Here is a 14,053-nt window from a genome sequence, read left to right on the forward strand (position 1 = left end):
AAAAAGACTGAATATTTGCCTCAGCAGAGATTCATTACCAATACCCTAGCGTGAATATTTCCCTCCCGCTATCTCCCCTCCTTGTTTATATTTATCATTACGACTGCATAATTTGCAACACCAAACAATCATCAATCATAGCATAAAAAAATAAGCGATCGTTGCATCGTTGCAGGGCCAATGCACACGAGAGCAGATACAAACGGGGTTTCAGCATAGCGAAGATGCACTATTTTCACGTACGAGTTATACACTTATCTCCGTTTTGCGCTCTTCTCAACAGAAGCCTTTTCTGTTAATATTCCAAGTCTATTGCCAGTATATGCACAATTGTGTAGCTTATAACCCTGATGCAATGGCGTCAGTTTGATGCAATGATTGCAATGTCAAAGACATCAGCGAGTGAGTAATTTGGTCGTGTCCACAGCTCAATCCGAAACGAAGACATGTGATGACGCAAAACAAGGAAGAACAAGCGATAATCGTCTATAACCTTCAAAAAGGCCCTTGGAAAACTTTACTTTATCCACAATATTTCTACTTCACCCCCATTGCCTTGAGAAAGGCATTCGATCTCTCGATCTCTCGATCTTCGTTGTTCAGTCGATTTCTTCACGAAGAATGAAAGTTCGCCTCAGCGAGATCCATTGTTTATACTCTAGGCAAATATTCCCCTTCGTTCTGCTTCTTCTCCTTTGTTCACGGAGACTTTACATCTTACGATTTCCCCTTCGTTGCTTGTCGATAAGTTGCTCGTTATTGACAGATCTGTTCGGGAAAGCATACAAATGGAGAGAACAAATGTATGAGTAAATGGGAATGCTTCCAATTTTCATTAATTTAAACCATATACAGACTATGGGATTATAATGTATAGCACATCAAACAAATCTTAGGGAATTTCCGATTCGATCGGTATGTAAACCGCCAAAATCTGTTCGCTGCAAAAATAATTATCAACGTTAACTTTATTTCATAAAAACGTGACCTGTTTTCTGATTTGGCACCCTTAATGAAAGACGTAGTTCTACGTCAAAAAACGAAACGTCATATGGCATTTTCAGTTCGACGGTACATTGACTGTTCATGTTATGATGTTCATTAATGACACAGCACATACGTCTCCATAACTAGTCATACGATGGTAACCATTAGCAAGACTGCCGGCGAGCATGCGAAACTGGTATTTTATCGCGTTGCCAGAGCAATGATGTGAGCGCGGAATGGGGTGAAACACGTGATCCTAGATGCCTTGAACATCCTAGAATAAGGTACTGTAGGATTTTTGTGTTTTTATGCAAATTCATTTTTTGTGTTTTTGGCCGCCTAAATTTTCTCAGGGACCACTGTGTGGCGTACCTATATATCTCCGATATAGTGCATTGTTTATATTACTTGACAGATGATGGTCAATGATTGTACACACACACAAAAATATACAGATATCGTTGGCGAAAACTTCCCAACAATGAGTGAATAAAATTTTCGCAATTTTTGTGAAACCTGAACTAACATGCACCAGTATTCAAATAAATTTGAAGCGGATTCCTGGATCATTTATTCAATATCTCATAATCTTCTAATCTCCCGGGTGAGGATCCATGCGGAGGGTATTTTCCCGTCTGAATGCTGGCTTAGTGCGAATATACATATCTCGGATCGCACCCCCTAGCTTGGAAACAGACTCGCAACTCAAATACAAGATTGCTTATGCAAAATTCCCCAACATAAACATAAACGAGGTCCTGCTGTTGCCGGCTGCAGTGCAACACCGACTGACGCATATTTGGTTTGTTGCCTTCTTGTCGACTTTAAATTTCGCCCGGTCATGCAGGGGATGCAAATATTTGTGCTTGGGAATTTTTGTACATATGCAAACATTCCGTGTACGGTTTATGCATACACATTTGTTCCGGTTGCTGTTGTGGCTCGCACCCCTTACTGGCCGCTCTCAGGCTCATTCCGAAAGCAGCAGGTTTGACTGTTCTTGATACTATGTTATTAAAACATCCCGGTCATGCATATGAGATATATTTGCACGAGCTCCTGTTCATACGATATTGTATGAACAAAGCCGAGATTTGTGAGTGGGTGGATTATCACCATGGAGCGGAATCGTGCGCAGTGAAAGATGCTTTCTTCTTTATAAAAATTGTTGCTTTTCACATGCCAGGTCCAGAAATTCTTGGACCTCACGTCTATCCAAGGAATTAGTGTTCGTTGGTGTGGCTAATTACTTGGTGCCATGTGATGCACGGCGGCCCCCGAAGGTATCCGTCAATTAACATCCAGTCGGAAGATCGCAGGAGGCAAAGGTTGGAATGCGAGCATCCGCGCCGTTATTGTGTTCGTGCACAGGGCAAACAAATGCGCGTTGTAGTTATTTTGCACGTATAATGAATATTAATGAGATGCTCGACTAGGTTTGGCAAGGCCTCCGGAGGATAGACCTAGCGCCAGCAACCGTTGTTGGGGTGCTGCAGGGCAGTGCAATGCGATGTGATAATTAATTTCTGAAGCTTTTTCGCCAGAACGAGTGTGATGCGGCGTGTTACCATTAGAACTACGGTGTTGCTGCCGAAGCTTTAGTGTTTCCCGGAAGTCGTCACCGTCATCATCCCCATTACCGTCGCCGTCGATGTCGTCCTTTGCGGACAAGTTGCGTTAATACACTTTGGGAGAACCACACATGTGTTACGGGCAGAGCAGAACTTACAGCCGTCTGCGGTGTTCACAACGTGTAAAAACATCCGCTCGAGCGAAAGCCTGGTACCGGTGATGTATATGAATAAGAAATAAAGTCGTCGTCGTTGACATTCACGCATACCGCATTCTGCCTTCCGCTGATGATGGCATTTCTCCGAAGACGTCATCGTCTTCTCCGGGTGGCGACGCGATGGTGGGCTTATTATTACTGCGAACAGGTGTGTTGTGTTTACCGCCTCGGTGCTAAAAGCTAAAGATGGTTAGCTCCCGGTTTTGAGTGCGTAAGTAGCAGGAGGAAGAGAGTGTGTGCGTATCGTTGAAAAGTCGTTAAAGAGGATGGAAATCGAGCGGAATGGGGGCCTATGGAGGATTCTGTGAGTACCATGTGTGTAGCAGATTTGCACGGTTGCGCAAAATGGCAAGAATTGCTTTACGCTCATCTACTGTTTTGGGTGCGAGAGCTTTTTATTATTCACCGAATGGATGGCAAATGTTCCGGATGCATTAGTATCAGTAGCTAACAGTGACTGTTGTTAAATTTCTTAATGTTTCCTGGAGGATCGGATGGTCTTGAGTTGTAGTAAAACAAAAATGCAAAGGTCGTGTGAAATCTTTTTTGTGCAAGGAACAGTAGCAAATTCGTTATTGTGATTTGATAAAGAGCTATTTCACGCCAAAAACCGGTCCATGTTGACTCAACCCTCATTAAAACCTCGATTTTACTCAAACTTCGTACATTTTGTGATTGCTAGAACGATTAATTGGTTGATTCGGAGTTTTCACCTCCTTGTAGGACGAAAGCCTGGCGCGTTTCTTGGCTCGCTGCACTATTATGTTCGAATAATAGTGCAGCGTACCCAATCCAGGCTTTCCCGCTCAATTTATTCACGTTTTTACAGTTTTTTTTCCAAAACATTTATTTTTCGTTATCAATACCTTCAAACATCCACGTTTTCGTACTAAGTGCACGATAATTTTTAGACATAATTCTCGTTCAAGATTTTTCAATATGAACGAAATTTCATTGTTGAGGCTTTCTTTTGATGCTCTGATTATTGTCTAATACAGTGATAGACATTCGTTTAGCCGCACTTGAAAAAAAAACTTGAAACACTTACAAAACAACTAGGAATGTTCTTTTTATCGGGATACTTATTTGCTGTAGTGATAGTATATTTAAGTCACTTGTATAGAAAGGACGTGCGTCATAATCACACACACACACACACAAGGCGGCATCGGTGGATATACACATTCAAACGTCGTTTTTCCCTAGACATACGTTTAGGGTATATAAATCGAGTTTTCGCATAATCACCAAGCCTTTACTTGTGTTTTTTGAAAAAAATACTTGGGAATGTTCAATTTACAAGATAAATATTTGATGTGCAACGTAAGAAGTTGGTCAGATTCGTGATTTACGTAGAATTTAAAGGAATGGCGAAAGGTATTCTATTGACGGAAGAGGGGCGGAAAATAATAAAGATATTCAGTGAACAAAAGTGAACAGTGAACAAATCTCTCGATCGTAACAAAAATTGGTCTATCTGAGAAAGTGGTACGGAATTTCTTTAAATAGTGCCAGAAATATGGGATATAAAGACCAACAAATAGGAACACCAAAGTTACTTTGCGTCTTAAAGGTCGAATAAGACACGAAGCAACCAGGAAACGATATCCTGCTCATACATTAAGGCAGAATCGGTTGTTCCAGTAACGAAGAGTCATATTGCGGGCATCTTGAATGAGTCACGAAACATCATGTGGAAGAAACCTCAAGGGAAGCCGAAACTGACCGCCACCCATAAGCAGAACCATCTCATTTTCGCCCGGCAATACATGGAATGGAAACTAGAATGGAGAAATGTTGTATTTTACGGTGAAAAAAGTTCAATTTGGATGGTCCGGACTGTTACAGTTGCTATTGGTACAATTTAAGTCAACGGCATACCGTGAGATCGAAGCGAAACTTTGGGGCGGAAGTTTGACAGTGTGGGGAGCCGTTTCCTATCACAGCAAGCTTCTCATATTGAGAATAACGCTACCGAGGATGTCGTTTTTTTCAGCAGGATTATGCATAGATCCACGTTTCCAAGCAATCGAAGGTATGGTTTGCCGAGAAGGACAATCCGCTTCTTGAATGACCTGCTGGCAGTCGATTGCAATCCCATTGAGAACCTATGGAGAATCTTGGCCGAGATGGTCTATGCAAACGGATGACAATTTGAAAACATTTCCAGTCTCAAGGCAGTAATTCAGGAATGTTGCGAATGAATAATCAATATGGTAACACTTTAAAAGCTGTCTGACTCGATGCCAAATCGAGTTATCAAAGTGATCCGAAATGAAGGTGGACATACTGAATATGAGTTACCGATTGGACTCGAAATTTGCCGCACAAATTTTCTTTTATTGAAATTTGAGGATGCGGCTAAACGAATGTCCATCCTGATCCCACACTTTTAAATCACTTAGAAAACAAAAAGAATGAATTCGATGAAAATAAACAATAATCGTCTTTTATGAGCAAAACTGTACAAAGAATTGACTTATTTTTAAAAATATTGAGGAAAAATAGGGTGCGGCTAAACGAATGTCTACCACTGTAGTGCCAAGATGTTGTAGATGCCGGAACGGGTGTATCCGGCGTCCACAAAGTGCCGCACGATGTCCGTTTTCGACATGGCGGAGTATCGTTCTTTGAACGCGCACACACACAAAATTAATTTTTTAACAAATGTTTTGTCATCCCAATGTATTACATTTAATGAGCCTGAAAATAAAATAATATGGTTTTGCAATATAAGATCAAGATGAGAGAGCGAAACAAGAGCCATTTGTCTTTCCGCTTTCCGCCTGCTTTGCCACACACACGGCCCGGACCGAGATGGATATAGCTCTCCTTTTTACTTTTAGAAAATACTTTCCAACTTCATTTTATAATGAGGTGCAATATTTTCACACTTTTATGCAACAGCACCAATAGCTATGTAGATAGCGTGGTATTGATAAAACAGCCTAGCATTCTACCCGACCTTGGATCGATCCCCGATCGCTAGTTTGGGTGCACTTCTGAACGGAGTAGCGTTACTGTTTTCGCCGTCACGGTTGGAGTTCGACTGATAGAGCTGTCAATTTTTTTCTGCTGACTCATGGGTTACTATGAGTGATGCTGCATGGATAGTTTCGTCAGTGCGTGTGAAGGTAAACCTATGAAAAATCGAAAAATTTTGTCCATTTTTTGAATGCAAACGTTAGAGTGAGTGTGAGCCATTCTTGGGACGGAAATGCTAACCGGCATGGTCCGTTATACCAGCAGACGGAGCTCAGAGGTCCGACAACTGTCGTGTTCCGAGAAACTAAATCAGCTGGATTTCCATTTCCGGGAACGTGGCGCCACTGGTAGTCGTGTGTGTGTGTGGTGTTCAGCCACCCTGTTGGCCACGAAAGTCTTCCAGACGTTTGGCGGTGATTTTAGCCACTGAAGGGTAACAGTGGAGTCTGTCCAGAAGTGGGATGACTCGATTTGCAGAGTTAGAGCTTGCTTGACGTGGTCGAAAAGATGAGCACCGAGAACAGCAGCACATAGTTCCAGACGTGCGATGCTCAAACGCTTCAGGGGGGCTACTCTAGATTTCGCGGCTAGGAGTTGTACTCGGACATTTTCGTTGGGGTTTTCGCATCGTACATGGACGCACGCTCCATATGCAGCCTAGCGTTGGGCACGAAAAGCAGACAATTTCGGTACACCCAAAATTGATTTCTAGCACATGTTTTGTCATCCCGATTTATTACATTAAATGAGACATAACATAACAGAAAATGTTATGACTCTCAAATACTGGTAAGCATTTGTATAATATAAATGGTACAGCAATATAAGATTAATACGAGCGAGCGAAACAAAAGACAAATAAGCTTTCCGCATACTTCGTCACATACACGGCCCAGACCGAGATAGATATTGATCTCCTTCATGCTCTCCTTTCTACTCTTAGAAAACACCTCCCTACTTCATTTTATAATCAGGTGCAATATTATCACGCATTTACTCACCAGCATCATTAGCTATGTGGATATCGTGGTCGTGTGAAACAACCTTGCGTTCCAGCCGTTCCAGCTTGCGTTTTTTTTTACAGATAATTTAACAACATTTTCAACCATTTCCCGTGCGCTTGACTGACTAAAATTAACTTAAAATTTATACCGTTTACCCGCGGTTACTCGGGACTTAACCTAATCCATTCAAATTCCCATTCACACTTCCACTCATTTTCCCATTCATACAATCCACCCACACATATTCACATAATTATTGTGTTTCACTCATTTTGTATTATAACATTTTCTTTTTGCTTTGGCATCTTCTTCTTTTACTTTTTGCAGAGTTACCTCTTTTATTGTCTTCATTTTTGTATTTTTTACAGATATTATGAAAACTTCCAGAAACCTTTTTAATACACTTAAAACTAACTTAAGATTAATACCGTTTACCCGCGGTTACTCGGGACTTAAACCTAATACACTCAAATTTCCATCTACACTTCCATTCATTCTTTCACTCATACAATTCTTGCAGACATGTATAATTATTACGTTTCACACATTGATTTTTATACTTTTTTACATCTTTTTTTTTCATTTGATCCTTTGTTTTTACATATTTTTCTAATTTCTTGCTCATTTCATTTTTGTTATTTTAACATATATTAAGGAAACTTCCAAAATTCTTTTTTCACTTGATCTTTTTGATTCCACCTAAATTCACGAATTCCTCTTTGAAAAACGAACAAACTAGCATTTGGGTGCCGCTGTACACAGAAAGCAATACAATGGATAACCAACCACGATGCTGCTTTGCAGAGGGGACTTCTACAATCAACTTCCCATGTCAAAAAATCTTCTAATTTTTCGAATTGCAATTTAAATCTTGTTCTTACAATTTTTGTTACCCATTCTCTCACCTCTTTTGAAGAAATGCAATGATGAATTCTATGATCATTGCTATCTTGCATATTGTTTCCACATCGTTCGCAAATATCACTCTCCGCATCCTTTATTCTATATTGTTTCGATTTTTGTCGATTTGCAAATAGGTCGTTAAACAGCAGAAACAGTGCTGACCTATCTTCTGCTAATAAATAAGAATAGCTTAGAATTTTCCAATGAGCAGTCCAACTTACTTCGGGAAAATTAATTTTTACAAGTGGAACAAATCCTTGCTGGTAAATTAATGAACGATAAAGTTGCTTAACAGAATCTACTCCATTATACAATTGAATCGATTTTTGAATCCACTCCTTTCCATTTCGTGATAGTTTCGCTAGATGTTTGAAATTCAGCAAATATTTTTCGCCGATGGTATTGTCATGCATTCGGTTATCTTTAACAATATTCCAAATAAATAGCGCTTTACATTTTTCAGTAGGGTCAATCAGACCAACTCCACCGTTATCGATATCGAGATATAACTGTCTTCTGTCCACTCGAAAAATGCAATTTTTCCAAATGAAATTTCCAATTATGGTCTTCATTTTCGCAAAGTGCAAATTTTTGGCTGGGAAAAGCTGAGTTATATACCATAGTTTTGATAATATAAAGGTATTTACATACCACACTTTTTCAATTAAACACATACTGCGGAAAGAAACCAACCATAATCTGTGTTTTATGTCATTGATCAACTTTTCGTAGTTCACATCAACAGTATCATTCCATGTAATTTTGAAGGTAACTCCTAGTATGTTCAAACTTTCAGTTTCGGCTACTTGAAATGGACCACCGTTGCAGTTATTTAAGCGTATGAATCGCGATTTTTTAAAATTTGCACTGATTTTCGAAAACTTGGAGAAGGAAGCGATGATATTCAAAACCTTATCAAGCTCTTCGGAGTTTCGGAGAAACACATTCACATCGTCTGCGAATGCAATCACTCTTAGGAACTTGTCATAAACAAGGACCCCGAGGACGCTTTGGTCAATGCTTCGAATCAATGGTTCTACATACAAAATAAAAGGTATCATGCTTAGCGGACACCCTTGTCTGACAGAAGAGTTAATCTGGATTTCCTTTGTTAAAAATCCGTTATATAGAATTTTACAATCGTTGGATACACTGAATCAGTTGACATGGAAAACCGAATTGCTCCATCACTTTCCAAAGAAATCGATGATCTACTTTATCGAAAGCTTTCTCTAGATCAAGGCTCAGCAAGAGACCCTTGAATCGCTTACTTTCTGTAGCTTTTGTCATAATCCTACGCACATCTTTCAGATTATCTACACAAGACCGTCCAGGAACACATGCACTTTGTCCCGATCCAACTATCTTTTCAATATAATTTTGAATTCTGTTACAAATAATTTTGGTAAACAGTTTATAATCAGTGTTTAATAAACTGATTGGCCGGTAATTGTCTAAATCTGTAAGATCACCTTTTTTTGGAATTAGGGTGATAATACCATTCGTAAATTCCTTAGGAGGGATACACTGTCCACTCATGTATGAATTAAACAACTGTTTTAAATCAGATTTCAATAGATCAAAATATTCAAGATAAAATTCATAGGTTAACCCATTTGGACCCGGCGATTTTTTCTTGTTACACATTTTGAGTGTTTTCCAAAGTTCATCTTCGGAAATTTCCTGCACGAGATGTATACTGTTTTCTGTTGCTAGTGATCTGGTTATTGAATTTAGTGGGTTCTCATACCTCTCGAGATCGGAGTTTTCTGGTGTGGCTTGGTACAGTTTCGAAAAATGATCATGTACTATGGATCCTAAATGTGTACTATCTGTTATTAACGCTCCCTCTTGTTTTATTTTCAAGCCAAAAACATTTCCCCGATGAATCGCGTTTGATAGTTGGAAAATTGTTATTTTTTCACCTTCTGCGATCGATCGAGTTCGATGATATTTTTGCACCCAAATTTTTCAGACGATTTTGCTCAATATCCATTAATTTAGATTTAGTTATTATTATTTCATCTTGGACATCCTCCCCATGAGTTTGCTTGTCAAAATACTCAAATAATTTATTCGAAAAAAAAAAACTTTCGAAGCTCTGTTGGATTGATTCAAATGCCAACTCTCAGATTTGTAAAAACTGTTTACCTTTGATTTGAAGCAATAGTTCCACCACGCACTCAGATCTGTCTGGTGCATGGTCTTTTCTTGTAACGTGTTGTATTGAACTTTGAACCTATCCTTGATTTCAGAAACCGCTAGTAAGCTTGGATTTACCTTCCAGTAACCCCTACCACGAAACATCATATGCTCTTTCTTTATATTTAATTTTAATAACACACATTGATGATCCGAAAAACTCAATGGTAACGTTTTGCAGCCAGATACGTGGGATAAAAAATCTTTCGAAATATAAAACCGATCTAATCGCGAAGCTGATTGATTCCTGTGGAAAGTGAATCTATGCACTTTCATAGCTTTTGCAACATCCTTCAATGAAAGCAGTTCAACCAGATTTTTGAGACCATTTGAAAATTTTTTTCGCAATCCTTTTGAATCATTCTCCTCCAAAATACAATTGAAGTCCCCTCCTAGCATCGTAAAGGTGGTTCCAGGTTTGTTCAAATGAACAGCTAGGTTTTCTGTAAACAACCTATCCCGCTCCCTTCCTACATCGTTCCCTGAATGAGCATAAATGTTAATGAAATTAACTTCATTAATCACAACTGACACAATTCTTCCCGTTGGATCTAGTAAGAAATTAGAAAAAATAAATGTTTTTCTAATCAGCACTGCTGTTCCTTTTCTGTCCGCACTTATGTTAACTAACGCATTGTGTGATGTTATGAAGGAAAAATCTTGATAGCTAACCTCCTGTAGGAACACAATATCAATATTGTGTTCAATAATGAATTCTTTTAAAAGATTCCTTTTCACTAATATGTTAGTGCTGTTAAGATTAACCGTTGCGACTGAGCAAATAAAGTTCATTTCGATAGTGTTATATCTGATTATTTTGCACTTTTCTCACCGGATTTGTTTCTCGAATTTAATGACCTTGATCGTCGAGCTTGAGCAAGAAGTAGACTACTCTCCGTAGGTGGTACGATGATTTGTTTCCTGGATACTACATCAGATTCGGACGAGTTAGACTCCTCCCGTTGGTACTTGCGTCCCCGCTTTCTGCTGCTGATCTCAATCTGCATAGCCGCATTCTCTTCATCTTCTTGGCTATTCGAAACGTTTTCCGCCTTGTCTTGATCAACCGATTCATCTTTTCCACTGATCTTTGTGGATTGTCCCACTCCATCCTGCTTCCCCAGCAGCACCATACCAGATTCCAACGGTGGTTGAGTTGTGCGACCGCCCAGAACCACACTTGCAAAAGATCCATATTTCTTATGTCTTCCTTCTCCGACGCCAGAAGCTGTTTCCAGGTTAGGATTGAGCTGCAGACGTGTATTAACACTCTGCCGCTTCGTGCAATTTGTCTTGAAATGGTCCAGAGCTCCACAAGCAAAGCATTTGCTTTGCATACCATCATGAAAAATCCTTGCTCTGATATGCTGGATAAGAAGTTGCGCCGGAATTTCCGAAACAATTTCCATATGAGCACCTCGAACTCCATTCCAAATCGGGAAACCAGATTCCGCTGAATACCGTTCTCGCACTAGTTGGCAGACAGTTCCATACTTTGCCAGAACAACGGCGATCTGCTCGTCCTTGACCTCTGGAGGCAACCCGAAGATCCGTACGTAGCGGAAAGTACCATTCGCAGGCGCCACAGATAAATGTACGCGATTTCCATTCGCATAACGGAATTCCACACTAGTTCCTAGTCTACGAAGCGCTTTTTGCATAATCTCATTCGATTGAAACCGGACAAATAGGCTGTAGTCTTCTCGATACATTGCACTCAGGTCATCGCAAACCCATCCCTGTTCCTTAAAGAACGTGAAAACCTCCTCATTAGTAGGGTTCCGTGTTTGAGATCCAAAGCGAAGCTTGATGGTGTTTTCTCTTTTCGGTTCCATTGTTTGGAAAATCGTTTCTTGAACAATACACTGTACTGTTCAATTGACTATCTAACTCAATATAACAATAGATTTAACACAATATTGAAACTCTCCAATTGTCTCGAAGCACGTTTGATTCGGACGAAATAGCAGAGCTGGTGGAAAAAACGTCCCACATACACGGCCCAGACCGAGATAGATATTGATCTCCTTCATGCTCTCCTTTCTACTCTTAGAAAACACCTCCCAACTTCATTTTATAATCAGGTGCAATATTATCACACATTTACTCACCAGCATCATTAGCTATGTGGATATCGTGGTCGTGTGAAACAACCTTGCGTTCCAGCCGGCCTTGGTTCGATCCCCGTTGACGTCGTTTGGCCATTTTTTTGCGTCCAATCCCAAAAAAGATGAAAAAAGAAAATAGAAAAAGATGTTTGCCTCTATACATACACACATTTTAAAGCGTTGGGGGACAGATGACATTATTTGTCTATTTGACGCTTCAAGTACTTTATCTGTCCACGTGGTATGTGAACAGCCCCTTATCGCATCTGTCAGTGACGGGGTTCGGCTCCCAATGACAACTAGACATTACACCGCAAAGACGAAAAATAGCATTGGGCACAACACCTACAAACATATATTCCATCGATTTTTTACTTAGAAAATAGAAATTTCTTGAGGCCAAATTCTAAATCGAACAAACTTTACAAACCCTACGGATTCCAAATGTGGTCAATGTCAGCAACGCGGTCGTGACTTGGGAACCACCCTTAAAATTTACTGTTTGTGCTTTTCTTCTATCTTTAGTCCATGGGCTCCTTGATGATTGAAACTGAAATAGCGGTGGTTGGATTCGAGGAATGCCTTGCGCAAGATAGTCACTTTATAATAAGCATACAAAAGTGTATCAGTGTTTTTTCCAACGCAAAGTATGGACACGTGTACTGGTGCTATGTTTCTGCAAAGTTGACAGAAAAATATCAGCGTTAATTGTGAAGTTCAATTGTTGTACCTAGGGTGCACCCGTGGCCGAGTGGTTAGCGTCTCACATTATCATGCCGGGTGTTCGGGTTCGATTCCCGTTCTGGTCGGGGATTTTTCGTCAAAGAAATTTCCTTCGACTTGCACTGTGGTCACGCGTATTCTAGAGCTTGCCCCTCGGAATACATTCAAGGCGTGTTATTTGACTAAATAAATCTCAACTAAGTATTACTGAATGACGCTAGTTAATGCATACGTTGAGACGGCAAAAGTTCCACAGGGAACGTTAACGCCATGCAAGAAGAAGAATTGTTGTAAAGGGTGTGTCACATCAAATTGCATCACGGAAAAAACGCTGTAGAAATTTAATTTTTAGTAATTATATCTTCAGCTTTCGCTTATAATCAGATAAGAGTGTATAGATCACGTTGGCCATGCTTCACTGTCAATTTTTCGTAAATTTGGAAAAATGTCGTCGAACGAAAAAGAGCGTCGTGTATTAATCATTTGCACTCATTTCGAGAATCCGGAGTTGTCACATCGGGACATCGGTAAGATGCTGGGAATCGTCCAATCCACGGTCAGCAGAGTACTAAAACGATACTTCGAGAACCTAACCATCGACCGGAAGGTGAAGAACGGCAAAAATGGATGCTCCGTCAGTGAAAAAGATCACAAGCGCGTAGTTAAGCAGTTTAGACGTGATCCGAGAAGTTCGGTCCGGGATGTCGCCAATAAGCTGAATTTGTCAAGTTCATTCGTCCAGCGGACCAAGCAGCGGGAGGGCCTGCGTACATACAAGGTTCAGAAGGCTCCTAACCGCGACGAAAGGCAAAACCTGGTGGGGAAGACGCGAGCCCGGAAGCTGTACACCGAAATGCTGACGAAACCGCATTGCCTGGTAATGGACGACGAAACCTACGTCAAAGCGGACTTTCGTCAGCTGCCGGGCCTGTTGTTCTTCTCCGCAGACGACAAATTCAGCGTTCCGGAGGAGATTCGCAAGCAGAAACTATCCAAGTTTGCCTAAAAGTACATGATGTGGCAAGCGAACTACTCTTGCGGAAAGCGGAGCGCCCCCTTCGTGATGACCGGCACGGTAAACGGGCAGGTTTACCTTAAGGAGTGCCTACAGAGGCGCTTACTACCACTATTGAAGCAGCACGAGGGCCCGACCATCTTCTGGCCGGATATCGCTTCGTGCCACTATTCAAAGGACGTGTTGGAGTGGTACGAAGCCAACGGGGTCACCTTCGTGCCAAAGGAAATGAACCCGCCCAACGCGCTGGAGCTTCGCCCAATAGAGAAATATTGGGCGATTATGAAGCAGGCCCTCCGGAAGAACCCAAAAGTTGTCAAATCGGAGGCGGACTTCA

The 14,053-nt window shown here is 40.7% G+C and overlaps 1 protein-coding gene across 9 annotated transcripts in view; it reads left to right on the forward strand.

The window, feature by feature from the left end:
* LOC129766800 (cadherin-87A) overlaps positions 1-14,053 on the forward strand; it is a 722,345-nt gene that overhangs the window by 114,386 nt on the left and 593,906 nt on the right. The gene's annotated exons all lie outside the window — the stretch shown is intronic.

Source organism: Toxorhynchites rutilus, chromosome 1, assembly GCF_029784135.1.
Source record: "Toxorhynchites rutilus septentrionalis strain SRP chromosome 1, ASM2978413v1, whole genome shotgun sequence".
Taxonomy (NCBI): domain Eukaryota; kingdom Metazoa; phylum Arthropoda; class Insecta; order Diptera; family Culicidae; genus Toxorhynchites; species Toxorhynchites rutilus.